The sequence below is a fragment of the Pinus tabuliformis genome, chromosome 6 (genome assembly GCF_031772625.1).
Source record: "Pinus tabuliformis cultivar Carrire ecotype Pingquan chromosome 6, CPIR1, whole genome shotgun sequence".
NCBI lineage: Eukaryota > Viridiplantae > Streptophyta > Pinopsida > Pinales > Pinaceae > Pinus > Pinus tabuliformis.
This window is the reverse complement of record NC_142292.1, coordinates 1,651,540,663-1,651,557,340: the sequence shown is the minus strand read 5'-3', so window position 1 is coordinate 1,651,557,340 and position 16,678 is coordinate 1,651,540,663.

Here is a 16,678-nt window from a genome sequence, read left to right as displayed (position 1 = left end):
TTAAAACACAAGGATTCACCAAAATTCAAGGAAGAGATGTGCTTTTTAGTTTTTGAGGATTGAATCCACTGTATTGGCAGTTTAATATCCAATTGGAAAACACTTAGTGGTTCATCAATTAACAACAAAGTACTAAGTGCTTCATCAACTAAGGTAAGAATCCAATGGTGTAGTTAATGGTTCAATAAGAAATTAGTGATTCATCATCCAAAGGCAAGGACTAAGTAGTTCATTGTCCAAAATAAAAGAACAAAGTGGTTCATCAGCCAAAGGAAAACACTTAGTGGTTAAGTTTCAATCCTTAAACTATACATTGGAAACATGAGCTCACAAAAGGATTTTAGTGACCTCAAGCATAGTTAAATTAGTTAACACCTATTGTAACACTCCCCTCACCCCCTTAGGATTAATCCCAACTAAATAGCATGTTCCACCTTCAAATAACCCGACCTCCATGGTTTCATTATGGAAAGTGGGTTACAAAATTCCTTCTCAATCAAAATATGTGGAACTCACTTTGCATAAAACCATTGTATGGAGATCATCAAGAAATTTCCAACAATATTTGACCTTTATCTCAATTTGACCGATGGATTCAAAGTTATGTCCATTTGGAGTTTTGGCCCCATAATCCTTCCACGTTAGCAAGGATTTGCCACGTCACACTCACATGGCACTTCTTCCTCATGTGAAGTCCACTATGGAACAACCATGTCACAACGCCTTAGTGCTATCACACCCTGCATTAATTGTTAAGAATGACACCCATTCTATCCTCCATGATGCACCATACATTTTGGAATCAATTGTCAAGGAAATTTTTGTCCAAGGGCTTATGTATCCTTCATGCTCCCTGGTAGAATTAGACAACACACACCTCCATGATCCCAAGATTCACAGTGACATGGCTTCTAGCCATGGGTGCTACCTTAATAACACAGCAAAAAACTCACAAACCTCTGTAAATTTTCATAAACTTCACATGATAGGTTATAAGCCTTAAGAATCAATGCAATCTCTTTACTTTGGGATAGTGTTGTAGGGAAAAGTATCTGACTCGGATGACCCTATCCCACTCTAAGGGTGACAGTTCCTTAGCAACAACTGTAAAACAAACTACTGAAGGTTTACTTCTTTATGAAAGCAAAAAAGAATGGAGAAAGCACTAACCGTTGCCTTGCGCTTAATGTCGAATCCAAACTCTCCTCTTTGGCCGCTTGCTCCTAGCTCTTTGTCTTTCTGCTCGCCCAGCTACAATGAGATCCTGCAAAAAAACAAAGAAGGAAACTACAAGCGGCATGCAATCATAACTGGTTCATGGATTAGTGTAAACCAAACATGCAATCATCACAATATATAATTGAAACAAGAGCACATAGAATAACCTCAATAGCTTTTATTAATGAAGAAATAAAGATTCTGAGAGTATTACAACCATTGCAGGCTCCAACCCAGCAACACCTCCGAGCAGAAAGAATTTCTCTTCTTCACCTCTCTCAAACAATCACCTAATAACTCAATAGTGAAACCAACAACATATCATTACTTTGCACAAAATTCCAGCCTCCTGAGCTCATAGGAGGGAGCTCAATATATAGATGAATTGAGAAAAGATGAGTCAGCTTGCAACTGATGTGTAGTTGCCTTGTGTCCTCTCTCTCTTCAGTTAATCTTTAGTTGATCTTCAGTTCTTGAGTCCACTTGGTGAACCTTGCTTCCACTTGGATAAACAAAGCCTCTGACTCATCACAAGGCGAAATACCTGATCCAAGTGTCATTTTTGGAAGATTCCAAAGCAATGACTCACTGTGCCACTTGTCCTTTCTCGCTCATCGCAGGTGGCCTTTGTTCCACTTGCTTTGCAACGCAGGTACACCATGGAGCAACTGAGTTTCAGCGCAGAACCCTAGTGGAGCACCTGCTTTGATTTCAGGATTGCTTGTTTTTGAGTGTTTTCAGGTGGAGAACTGATCTGAGAGCTGTTGGTTTGCTGACCTTGTTCCTCTAGGGGTAGGAACATCATGTTTAGGGAACTTTGGATCCCTTGTATTATTGACAATTCATGCTTGTTGCTGTAAGGCACAAAATTGTCTATAACAGATGCCCCCTAAAGTATGAGGTCGTTTATCGGGTGAAATGCTTTATTGAGAGGATCCGAAGTTCATTCAATCTGCTGAGAAGTGTCCTGTAATAAGATACAATACAATACATTATTTTTCATACATTTTTTATGATCTAGCTGAGGCGGGCATTCCCATGCTCAGCTTTATAAATACATTTTGGTACATAGAACAGACGATCGTCTGATTGTAGACTGATAATTCTCTGCCGAAGTTATCATCCTTTGAGAAGGATGATCATCTGCTGTAATGATGTACATATCAAATGTCTTTATGTCCTGAATATATATCACAGCCCGGATGGATGAAACTAGATCCGGGGTCTTCAATCTCTTCCGATCTTCACTCGATGTACAAGTCGATCCATGTGAGAATTTCTTGAAGTCGAACATGGAAAGACATCGCTTGATTACCGGTCAATGATGCAAACCGTTAACAAGCGCGAGAGGAATCACCGATAAGGATGATGACCCTCAAGGTACGGCATTACAATCTACATGGTGGGAATAAAGGAGTTGGCGTCGACCACCATGCAAAATCTTCTGGTCGAAGGTCATTGATGTATACCTGTCGCCGGAAGTGAGAAACTTGCCATTGAGGCATGCAAGCTTCAAAGTACTGAGGGGGGTGTTCCTAGATCAACTCCTTGGATAATGAGCTGATGTCGACAAGGAGCGATCCGTCAAAGGAGGGCCTTAATGAATCCCACATCAGTGACACGGAACGGAGCTAGTGATTGTGATGAGGTGAAAACAAATTGTGATGTATGATTCAGGGTGGCGGTCATGAAGTGGATGAAGGATAATGTATGGCAGTGGGTGGAACACGGTTGACTCTTTACAGAACCACATCTCTTGAACATATAACGACACTGATGTGATGGATTGGTAGCATTACCCCAATTGTGGATGGTGTGGCGAGGACCATGGTTATGAGACCGGTGAATGAAACAACCCAGCCCGATGTGATACGGAGGACAAAGTGTCATGTTCAAGAGCGACTTGCTACCATTAATGCTGTGAGGTTCTCCCAATTTTTCCCCAGTCATTCCTGACCAGTACCTCTTTATTTTTGTCAAGCTTGAGGAGGATAACATATGCTTGTTCTATAACCTGCCTTTCGGGCAAGCCCATCGCTATGTTTTAACGAGCCTAGCGATAGGGAAACTCGTTCTCGTCTAAAGACAAGTTTGTCGCTATTTAATCATTTTAACGAGTCTAACGACAAGGAAAACTCGGTCCTTTTCATTTTTAGAGAGTCTGAAAAGGTACGAAAAGTTAACTCCAAAATTCCTTTTTCGTCTTCTAATCCCTTAAGTCCGAAAAAGTATAAAACAATACAGAAGGGATGAATTTTCGATTTCTTTAACGAGCCGAACAAAACAAGCGCTCGATCTTTTTGTGCAATAATCCCTCAGGTCCAAAAAGATTAAAATCTAGAGGAGGGATAGCTCTTCCGGTCCTTTTAACGAGCTGGGAGGCCAAAACTCGGCAAACTTTTCATATTTCACGAGTCAGTGAAAAGAGCTCAAAGAAGACTCGTCTTTTGAGGAACGAGTGATGAACAGGGATAGCAGCAGATTCCAGGTACAGGTTGGAATTCTCCAATCACGGCAGTGTCACAAGGATGGCTAAATGAAATCACTCTTCGCAGCTGTTCCTCAAAATGGGTAAACAAACATATGGAGGTGAACGATTGGCCAAATGAACGGATGGAGGTGATGGCATATAAACACGACCAAGGGCTTTTAATATGGCTTTCAAAGGTTACATTTCTCCAGGTTATTTACCGGTTCATTTTTTTTGGATGAGCTTGAACTGTTAGGGAAAGATTGCTCACAATTTATGTTTATTTTTTAACGAGCATGAACTCTATACAAAAACTGCTCGATTCTTGCGTTTATTTTTTAACGAGCATGAACATTGCTAAAACTGCTCGATTTATACCAGTCTTAATACAAGGAATGCTTTAGGTGAGGTAATCTTATTTAAGGAGCGATACCTCACTAATTACTCCAATTTGGCAGGTTTTAACTTTTTCCCTTCATCCTTTCTTTATGCAAGCTGGAAACGGCTAATCCTACGAGTTTAACGGGTTAGACCTACAGGTTTAAAGGGAGGACCTAAAAATTTAAAAAAATAAATAGTCGTCCCGTGCTTGCACTCCAAAAGGTTTGCATGCCCCCAGGTATAAAGTATAATTTCGAGATTCTGCCATCTTACTTATTATCCGAAAAATGGTTTTGTTTGCTGCCGCAAACTAAACTCTTTTTCGGCGATGTCTATCATTAGGTTGCTAAGGATGGTGACTACTTGTTGCAGCAATTTCATCTCTTTCTTTGGAGACTGCCCCTACTTATCCTTCAAAACATATTGTTTTAATGGGTGAGGCTTGACATTCAAAGATGGTGGCTACTTGCTGCCACAAATTGATCTCCTCCTTAGGAGAGCCTATTTTTTTAGACAAAGGGAGACGATTCTTTCGCTCTCATAACTTTGACAAAAGAATTTTATCCTAGAACAACCCTCTCTTTCTCTGCCGGACGGGGTACGGACTAGTCCATCCTTCTGCGGAAATTAACTTTATACCTAAGGTTTTCTCTGCCCGAGGCAGGCCAGGGTGCATGCCCCCTGGGTCCCAGTTCTTTTCTTTCCGATTTACTCGCATTCATCGGGAAGTAGAACCGGGGGCGGTGGCATTCCTTGAGTGAATAAACCGTTAAGGGATGGTATTTGACTATTTGCAATGCGTGATCCTGGAAATGAAAGTTGGTCTACGAGCTTGACCATTCTTCCTTCGTGCGGAAAACACATGACTCTAAAGAGCGAGGAAACTATTGCCTCCATGCAATATATATAGTCTCGTCCAAGGAGTAAGTTATATGCCAAGGGTCCCTGGACGACCATGATGTTCATGCGAACTGTCTTCCCTTTCAATGTAACTGGAACATTGGGGAGAATCCCTAACGGGTGACTGGTTCCTTTGTCAAAACCTGATAGATTTCTCATCTCAGGTAAAAGCGCCGGGTAACCCAGTGCTTTCCAAGCAACAGAGGAAAGGATACTCACAGATGCCCCTTCATCAATGATAGTTCCAGCCATCACCATTCTATAGATTTGGACTATGATTCTGAATGGGATACTGGCTGGTAACCGGGGTCTGCCTAGTTGATTCCAATCAAAGGATACAACTAGGTTTCTTGGTGGTGGGACCGAATATACGGCCGGATACGACTCCGACGATGTTCCTTCCTGCGATAAAGGAATGGGCGCATTGCCCTGATGCTCATCAGAGTCTGTGTTGATGAAAAGGATATGGACGGTGTCATCTTTATCCTCTTCAGTGAGGGTGTCATTTGAAGATGGGTCTTCAATGACGGAGTCATTGGATGATGAAACCTCTGAAGGAAGAACTGGGTCAACTGCCGTTTCGACCTTTAGACTTTCGTCTGGTTTGGGTTCAGTAGGTTCATTCTCAATGACCGACACTTCAGCTGACCACTTGAGCGGGTCAGCTGGATTTTCAACTATCGAGGGATTAGGCGTGAGTTTTTGATATCCAGGAGGAAGTCGTAACGGTGAAACCGGACGATCTTCTAAAACTCTCTTTGCCTCATCTAAGAATGGACATCGGTGGATGGCATGCTCGCCTTCACACAACATACAGGGTGATCTTGGTCTCCCTCTTCGTCCTTCACTCTCGCTAGTTGACGGACTGCAATCAACATGACTACCAGAGGTTGATGCTACCGGATTGTGCAACCTTGGGGACCAGTCCCTTAGTATCCGGAGAATACAAGGAAAATCACGATGGAAGTGGGTCCCTTTGCAAATGACACATGGCGATTTAGGCCCGGTCGGTGCAGTGTGTGGGTTTTTGTCAGCTGTCTTCTGCTTGCCCCCAGTCGCCTTCGCCATAGGCCCCTTCTGCTTCTTTTCTTTCTTCTTCTCCATGGGAGGCTGACTTTTGCCGGCTCTACCTTGTGAAGATGAAGGATCAGAGGAAGAATTGTAAGAAGTGGAAGGCTGGTGGGTAGCTCTAGACTGTTCTGACTGTTGATTCGACTGCTCAGGATTAGTGGCGATCTGGACTACATTAGTTGAAAAGAGCCATACAAGTAGGCCAATTGTCAATCCTGGAAGTGACAATGTTGCCATATGAGGCGCACCAACATCTCCCCAAGAGGAGAAGGGATTTGGACTTCCTCCAAGGTTATTTCCTTGGTTCGTGGGCTCCATACTTTTCAACTGAAAGATCAACGTGGGAATAACAGGTGATTATGTTCCGCTTAAAATAAATTTTATTAACGACGCTTTTAGACACAAACTTGCTTTTTCATGTTTTAAGAGTCGAGAAAAAGCTAAAGATGACTCTAGTCGCCTTCGATGTTTTAACGAGCCCGAAGTGACAAATGCTCGGATGGACTTTTTCAGTTATAGAGTTTGAAAAAGGCCAAAAGAAACTGCTCTGGAGTTCTAGGCAGAGGGTGTGCCAAACTTTTCGCGAAACCACAGAATACGTTTTACGGTACGGGTGGTCGATCTTCGTGAATGCTGTGTTCACTGCATCGCGATCAGTAGGGCGGTCGACACGGCTTCCTATGGATAAAGGATAATTGCCTATAGGGGTCTCCGAATATATACGCGACGGTACGTGGGAGCACAAGTCCGTATTAGTGCCACCGACTCTCAGGAGGAATCACCCACCTTCGTAGAGATCGACAGTCACTATGTTTAACGACGGCGGAACACGTCTCTACCTAGACCTCTATGTGTTTGCGTTATGTTACAAAGCATTGTTATGTAAATTGGATTTATTTTAATGTTGATCTTGCTTATCAGTTTGTCTTTAAGGATCACCACGAGATGTATATAACAAATTCCTGAATGCAGTCTAAGATGAGAAGCAAACTTTTCAATCTTTCAACTTTGAAAACCTTAACTACTGAGGGAAAAGAAAGGCAAATCTTTTCGCACAGATCATAGAGCACACACTAAAATGCAAATTTTTCCTAAATCGTCAAGCACACAGTCAAATGCAAAATGCACAATGCATGTATTTTCTTTTCCCTTTCTTAATGTGGATGGATACAAAAAGAAAGTGGTTATATAACTTTGATTTCGATTTAGAGTGAAAACAAACAAGTTTGTCCAAAAATCAAAAGACACCTTAAGATTCACTTGCTTAATCACTGGAAATACATGAAATCAAACCATACTGACGAAAGTAAAATGACTAATCAGCTATGGATAGCAAACAAGCTAACTCTTTAGACCAGCAAAACGCCTAACACAGGTTCAGATCTAAGAGGCCAAAAGTATGACTAGTTTACTTTTCGTTATGGGAAATTGTAAATGAGTAAGAAATACAAAGAACAAGTACAATTTTGTTATATAACAGAGGCAGAATGATGGCAAGTAATATTGGTTTCTGAACAGGTACAAGACTGACACCTAGCAGCAAAACTAAGTGAAAACAGGCAAGAGAAAGGAGGAAACCCCAAATGCACTAAGCAAATTTGGGCCAACGCAGGCTCTGCACAGCCAAACTGGCTCTCAGCGCAGGTGGTCCCTTCGGGACCTGCGTTGCAAAGCAGGTAGCCTGTGTACTACCTGCTTTGGAAAACGAGAATTGCGTTTTCACAGTTTCCGGGTCATATTTTTCTCAAAAATGCACGGTTTTTGCTCAAATCAGAAGCAATCAGTCAAGAACACTTAAAGGGATGATTTAGAAGGTGCAAAGCTATCACTAAGAGCTTACAAGTATCCTTGTAGATCAGCTCTTCAAATCATGAATCTGCTCAGAAAATGAGCAAGAGTAGCTGCCCTCTACTTCGCTTTTGATATAGTCAAAAGCTTTTCGATTCGGTACTCTTTTGTTCAGGAAATGAATAGAAAAATACTACAAACACAATCAAACGGATACGATCCCCAGCGGAGTCGCCAGTTTGTTGTAGGGAAAAGTATCCGACTCGAATGACCCTATCCCACTCTAAGGGTGACAGTTCCTTAGCAACAACTGTAAAACAAACTACTGAAGGTTTACTTCTTTATGAAAGCAAAAAATAATGGAGAAAGCACTAACCGTTGCCTTGCACTTAATGTCGAATCCAAACTCTCCTCTTTGGCCGCTTGCTCCTAGCTCTTTGTCTTTCTGCTCGCCCAGCTACAATGAGATCCTGCAAAACAACAAAGAAGGAAACTACAAGCGGCATGCAATCATAACTGGTTCATGGATTAGTGTAAACCAAACATGCAATCATCACAATATATAATTGAAACAAGAGCACATAGAAGAACCTCAATAGCTTTTATTAATGAAGAAATAAAGGTTCTGAGAGTATTACAACCATTGCAGGCTCCAACCCAGCAACACCTCCCAGCAGAAAGAATTGCTCTTCTTCACCTCTCTCAAACAATCACCTAATAACTCGATAGTGAAACCAACAACATATCATTACTTTGCACAAAATTCCAGCCTCCTGAGCTCATAGGAGAGAGCTCAATATATAGATGAATTGAGAAAGGATGAGTCAGCTTGCAACTGATGTGTAGTTGCCTTGTGTCCTCTCTCTCTTCAGTTAATCTTTAGTTGATCTTCAGTTCTTGAGTCCACTTGGTGAACCTTGCTTCCACTTGGAGAAATAAAGCCTCTGACTCATCACAAGGCGAAATACCTGATCCAAGTGTCATTTTTGGAAGATTCCAAAGCAATGACTCACTGTGCCACTTGTCCTTTCTCGCTCAGCGCAGGTGGCCTTTGTTCCACTTGCTTTGCAACGCAGGTACACCATGGAGCAACGGAGTTTCAGCGTAGAACCCTAGTGGAGCACCTGCTTTGATTTCAGGATTGCTTGTTTTTGAGTGTTTTCAGGTGGAGAACTGATCTGAGAGCTGTTGGTTTGCTGACCTTGTTCCTCTAGGGGTAGGAACATCATGTTTAGGGAACTTTGGATCCCTTGGATTATTGACAATTCATGCTTGTTGCTGTAAGGCACAAAATTGTCTATAACAGATAGGGCCAATCTTGCATCGAAATGACCATATGAATATGGACAGTTCACATACCAAATTGGTGATATGGTTCAGATGGATCATTTTTTTGAAAAGAAAAAATACCATGGTGGACACAATATTATAGATATTTTATGCTTGAATATATCTTGCCAATACAGTCTCACATAAATAAAACTGAAGGTAGATGAACCAAGGAGATGGAAGATGATGAAATCTGAAGATGAACGCATTATGGAGACTTGCATTCATATCACCCATTGTCTAGATGAGTAGAAGAAGTGATGCAGGTGCATACGTTTGAGCAGAAAATTTGATGAAGTTGGGATAAGGGCTAACCAATGTGATTGGATGGCCACATGGTAATGCTGGTAGGAGATTTTAAATGTTTTGTAAGAAAATGTAAATATTTAAATTAGGAAGTGAGTTTCAATTTTTATTAGAATAAGTTCTAGAAGGTATTTTCTGATGTAAAGTTTAGTTTTCAGTTTCAGTTTTTTCGTGGAGAAGGAGAAACGATTCAGATTGTGTGACTCTTGGTTATCATAGTCTATTCCTGTTGGGAAACATTAAAAAGAAAGAGTGTTTGAGAAGAAGAGGCGATAAGAGGATCTCCTGGGTGAGTAGAAGAGAGAGGAAGAAAAGAGGAAGGCATTGTTTCTTTGTGCAACTACAATCCCAAGTTTGTAGACTCGATTGCACCTTCTAATATGTGTGAACCGTAAGGTATTTCTTTGTGTGAGTGGCATAAATGAACATTAATTTTGAATTGTAAATTGTGTGCTTGCTAAATGGTTGATAAATCAAATTCTTGTGATTAACCAATTCGATTTATGCTTGTGGTCTCATGGTTTCCATTCTTATGCATCTGTTCATTTGAATATTGGTCATTTTGAAATCCTATAACCTATTGAACCGATTTACAAAAAAAGAATATGAACATTGTAGCTTCAATCATTGTGTGATTATTCATTTATCTTTGGTATTCTTGTTTCAATGGTTCCAAAACCATGTGGGGGAGTGTTCATTGTGTTTTGGCATAGTGGTTACATTGTATTTACAGCGATTGGAGTGTTGTTACAAAAACAAAGTAACCTAGTTGAAATTCTTAGAAAATAAAAACCTCTTTGACTGATTGTTTGATTGAAAAAATTTTATGGTGTTGCAAATCTTGATGAGGAAAGGCACATAAGATAGTTCATTGTTTCAAGAATTCGATCTGGGAAAGATTTGAAGTCATTTCATCTTCCCCAAAACCGCAATACATAATTTTAATAGGTTCTATGAAATCGTTTTGTAACGACAGAAAAAAAAATAAAAAAAATTCAAAAACAAGCGCTACAAAATCATTTCATAGAAACTACATAGAAAATTTTCAGGACTATGTGTTAATGCCCATTGCACAATTTGCTTAAGTTGAAGCGTATGTAGTTGGATTTATGAAACGCAGTAAGATTCTTGAGGGAGGGTGAGAGAAAAATCTCTCATGTAATTTATCATAATAAATGCATATTCTTATATTGGCTTCATATGTTAAATGTTTCATGAAATATTGTTGAATTGGATGTAAATACAGAGCTATATGGGTGGAGTAGATTGGGGATATTGGTGCTGGGGTGACTTATGTGCAACCAAGTGGTATCATAGCCTGAACACTCTTTGTTGATGAGATTAGAACAATCCAGCAAGCATGCAAAATTTTGAAGATGAAATTTAGAGCATGGAGTAGAATCAGATCTGATAAATTTGATTGAGAGATTGAAAAATGGAAATATTAAAGAACAGAAGCCAGTAAAGTTCAAATTTCTCAACAGAGGTATGAAGCACAATTAGGTTCAAAAATATGATTGAGGTAACTTAATTTTTTTAATTCTTATTGAGTTTGATGATTAATGATTGCATCGTGGAGATATGATGAAGATAATGTGTGGAAGAAAATATACTTCGGGAGGAAGTATATCATATTTTTTTTAAATATAGATGTGGAAACATAAGAAGGTGAAGGATATTACAAGACTATAACATTGAAGGTAGAGCTAGCAAAGAAGACTGAAATAGTAGTGATGCATGCTCAACAGAGATTTGGAAAATGAGATAATGGAATTTTGTTAATTAATTACCGATTACAAGAAGTAGTGATGATGTTTACAGTTGATGACTCTAACCAAGAACAAAGAGAGTTCTTGATGATGATGGTAAGGAACCTTGCAATAGAGAAGGAGGAAAAGAAAAGTTCTCATAGGAAGAAGCTGAGTAAATTACATGTAGAAGCCATAAGACTAGAGATTGCTTAGATGAATATTCCAGAGGAAGAGTCAGCAAAAATACTAGGAGAATACTAGGCACGGAAGAGCTTAGTGTGGTATTTACAAATAGGTTGATGGTGTCAACTTGATGCAGTGGCTTGTGTGCAGTCCACAGTGAGTAGGGAAAATCTCATAGAAGAAGGAGATTTGTGACTATTGAGAGTCATATTAAAGGTTCAGAGAGAAGCCATAGTAAATCAAGTTAGGACAAACTTGATAGAGAAGTAGTTGAAATTAAATTACAACTTGAGATTTTGAGAGAGATGCTTTAGAAAGACGAGGAAGACTAGGGTTACAAATGGAGCCTCTAAAAGAGAGTAAAATGGAATTTCTTACAGGTGAAGCTGAGATAGAGATCAAATGCTTAGTTGATCGAGAAACTCAAGGAGTTTGAATAGAGTATAAATGTTCAATTTGAGGAATAGCTCAAAGGAGTTGAGTTGCAACAAAGGACAATTGTTGAAGAAGAGGTTCTTTGTGAACTTAACCAAGGAGAAAACTTTAGAGAGAGAGAGAATGATAATGTTGAAAGGATACTAGTTGAAAGTCTCATGGACCATTTCGAAAATGAAGACCATCATGAATAAAATTTTGATGTGAGACTGGTTGAGATTCTCACAAGTTGTGTGGACAATCAACATATGATGGTTGAGGTGTTAATGGAGGATACAGGCCATGATGATTTCAATTTTAAGAATTGGTGTATGAAGTTAGGAGTTGTTCTAGATGAAGGATAGAGAATTAATTTTGTTCTATGCATAGAGGAGGAACAATCACTTAGTATTTTTATACAAGTTTGCAAGAAGGAAGAGGATATTCAAGATGAAGACTATGTGCCATGGGAAAATGCAGCAATGGAGGAACAACTTATGGATGATGAACGCGTGTGTGGATGTTAATGAGGATGTTGTTATAGTGGATGAAGAAAATGAAGATTTGATGGGAAACTTAGAAGTTTTAGCATTGCATAAGGGAGAGATGCTAGAAGTAACAAAGGATACTTCAAATTCTTATATTTTTAAAACACATAACTAGTTTGTGTATGTAGATGTGGAGGAAACAACAAAATGGATTGGAAATAGTTTAACTAATGAACTTGTTTACGATGTTGGATCCGCAAACATTTAGGGGATCTCTTCGATATGAACTCCCAATTAGACCTCACACCGTTTGGTGTAGGAGTCCCATCCAGCATGATGGTCTAGTTTTCATTTACTTTGAGATTTACTTAGATAGTTCAACATATGAGAGTGTTACAGTGGTTTCTTCAAGAAGCGAGGTGAGTGTGCCTAGTGAGTGCATAATGTAACTGTGTATAGGTTCTCATACTTCAAAAAGGGTGAAATTAAAGTGAGCCTCTAAGTGATAGGTAATAGTACCACCCAAGAAGAGACACACATGAACCAAAATGGTTTGTCCAACATCCAACAGAATATTCCATAGTGGATGTGACAGTTGTTAAACAATAAGTACAAGGGAAGACCCATCCACCATCTAGCAGACTAGTCCACAATGGATGTGGTGGTCGCTATAACCAATAAACAAGGAAGGTTTGTCTAGTATCCTATGGAGTAGTCCACAAATATGAGACATCAGTGATAACCAATACAACAGATTCCAGACAAGGTAAATACTAAAACAACCAAAATAGTTCAACTATCTTAGTACATGTGAAACAAAGATGAATTACAAATGCCGAAAGAATAGTCTTACAAACATCTATCAAACATTCTTCAAAACGTGTTGGCCTTAACAGGCTTTTGTATTAAGAAAAAATTCCAAGACACATACGTACACCATACATCACTAGCCCTAGTAGTGGGACAATGGAGCCTATCCTCACTACTCAAAGAACTGTCTGAAAACTCTCAATGCTTTGTGGGAGGATCCAAGGTGAAAATTCCTTGCTCATACAATGGGAGGGGTATATATAGCCAAGGGTGATGCTTGACCCTTGTGACTCTTGGACTACCCTCATGACCATTCAACTTCTATGACTTTTCAAGTGGCATGACTCTTCATATTCTTGTGTGTCCATTGGAATTTCACTTTACACTACATTTGATTTACAAAAGATGTGGCCCATAATAGTGATGTGGCTGACAACTCATGACCAAATTGATATGACATTGTTGACATGGATTAGTTGTTTGTGATGGAAATGTCAAGTTGTTGTTGTTGTTGAGTGATAGATGTGTTCTTGGATGTGTTACCTTTTCTCAACCACATGGCTTGATGTTGCAAGGTATTCCATGATCTTAGTCTTGAAAAGTCGTTTCATGCATGTGTTCCCTTCACTTGCTCTAGATGAGCTTCTTCTGTCCATCCAACGGAAAGCAAGTCTTCTAGCATTTTCACTCGTTCTTCATCTCCTTCATTGTCATGCCATGATATAATAGTGTACCTATTCCTGTAATTCACTCATGATGGGACGAAATCAAATCCAAAACCTCCTAGTCTAACATGCAAGAATTGATATCCATGGATTGGGTCCCAGATAGATGATATTCTTGGAACAGGGCTCAGTAATTGCGCATTGCACAGTTCTACATGGGAGGGGGGGAGATTGGTCACCAAGACTACGCAGTGCACAGCTCAATATTTATGGAGGAACTCCAGAGAAAAGTTTTCACTGTTGGGAAAAATTGTGTTGTTGAAACGATGAGTAGCAGCTGCAAGGTTAGACCCTGGGAGGCAGTGCTACACAATTTTCTGAGGGAAGAATTGACAGGGAAGCAAAGGGAATAGATAGGATAGTTCTGTGCAGTTTCTGGGAGCAGTGAGACCTAGCTGAGGGAGGACACTACGGGACACCTATGTGTAGTTCTAGAGTCAAAGCAGTCTAAGGTCTCTATGCATTACAGGGTTCTAGTAGAGAGGGAGGAGGATTGATGACTGATCATGAGAAATGTATAGTTCAAGTTAGGCTTGAGGCAACTTCTATGTGATTCTGGGAAGGAAGGCAGGCTACTCAATTCTAGGATTGTGCAGTGCAACTACCATGGAGGACGATCTTTGCACATTGCGGAATTCCAAGTAGCAGAGAAACATCACCGAGGGTAGCTACATAGTGTAGCTACATAGTGTAGCTTAGTCGGGGTTCGGTGAAGCGGGGTTGTTTGGTTGGAAGGAGTTTTCATGAAAATAGCTAAGTGTGGGAGGTAAGTAATTTTCATTCTTGATTTTCATACCGCTCTATCTCAATGTCGACATGTTCGTTACGATATAAGCCTCTCTCTTGTTCGTGGCCTGTGTCTAATATTTTGACTTTCAATTTGTGTGACGCCTTTATGGATTACCCTAGGCTTGTAAACATTAAATTTATACAACAATAAATTTCATATAAAATTACATTTTTTCTCCCAGAATGTTATGAAAATGGAACTTTCATGATTCATACATGAGTTTAAAATCCTTTCCTAAAAAATAAATTTTCCTGTGCGATTTCTCTTCACTCATACATTATTAAAAGTTAATTTGAATTTTTATTTCTTTGCTTACTAAGATAATATTATGGACTTATTTGCATAACATGAGCCATCACAGCCATGGAATTGGGAGAAGCAACAAAGCAAGCAGCCTTGGGGTGAAAATAAATAGGAGGCACAAATAGGATTTCATAATCATAATGTTGGGAGGAACATGGAAAAATCGTTTCTTATTTTCAATGCTATCATTCAAGCTTGATGAATTCTTTAGATGATTTATGTTATGGTGCATGGATTATCTTTGGCTTATATAATGAATTTTTTATGACATGTTTCTACGTCAACATGGTTCTAAATCAACATTTCTTGAACATATGTACGTTATGATTATCTTCAGATTATTTATTTATTGGTAAACAAATATGGTTAGGAAGGGAAATGAAAATTATAGTATTTTGAGGACTCAGAGGGCCCCACCTACCAAAACATAAATATAATAACAAAGTTAGATTTTATTTAACTTTCCCCTTTAGAAACTCATTTCTGCTCCCTAAACAAATCATGATTGGAGATCAAATATAACATTTTATCCAAGCAGTTTAACTTCCCAAGTGCATTGAAGGTCCTTAAAATGGAATGAAGTCTATGAAGGGAGGCGAGAGATCACTATGAGGAGAGGTATGCAGAAATTTTTCTATTGTCATTATTTCCTTTCATTTTATTTTCTGTGAGTCAAAGAATTCATTATGCAACCAACTCACAAAACAAAATAAAAGATAGATCACTAACTTAAAAATTATCCTCTTTGAGGGGGAAACCTCCTTCACATTACATAAATGAACAATCATTGGATGATTCTTGATATATATAGGATTCTAAGGGGTCACAATATAAATAGAGCCTACGTAACAATAACAATGTATGGGCAAAACAATAATAATAGTGGGCTTCTATGTGGCACAACAATAACAATAGGGAGCTACACTAACAATAAAAATACGTGGAATACTCTAGTATTATAGGGATCTAATATGCCCCTCTCCTTCAAAAAAGTGTTGTCCTCAACGCTTCCGTAGTTCCTGATGCTTCTATATAGAATTATCATCCTCCATTGTGGAGTCTTCAATGGGTAAGTTCTTCCAATTAATGAGATACTGCGAAATTAATGGATTTCATAGATATCATTTTCCTATATCTGTGACTTCTTCAGGCTCAAATATGATTTTTCCTTCTTTGTCACGTTCTAGCAACACTGCTTGAACTGGGAGCTTGTCACCAATAACCTTCTTTAAGCATGAAACATGAAAACTAGGTGTACTCGGGAAGATGCAGACGACTCTAATTTGTATGCCATAATACCAATATTTTTCAACACCGTAGAAGGACCATAGTACTTGGGTGATAATTTATTATCCTTCTTAGCTTGCTTGAGGGACATTTTTTTGTATGCTTGTAGCCGTAAAAATACCTAGTCACCTACATAAAAACTTATTTCATTGTGATGTTGATCTACCCATTGTTTCATTCGATTCTGCGCTAGAGTGAGGTTATCCTTTAAGAGTTTGAGAACTTATTGTTGATGCTCAATGTGATCTTCCATTGTTTGAACCTTAAAACTTTCCCTTAAAGATGATGTGATATATGGTGGATGATATCCATAAAGTGCCATAAATGGGGTCATTTTTGTTGTAGTATGGAAGGAAGTGTTATACCACCATTTAGTAGGAGGTAACCACTTAACCCATTTTTGTTTTTTTATTAGGTACAAATAAAAAAATATACCCTTCCAACCATTTGTTCACTATCACAGT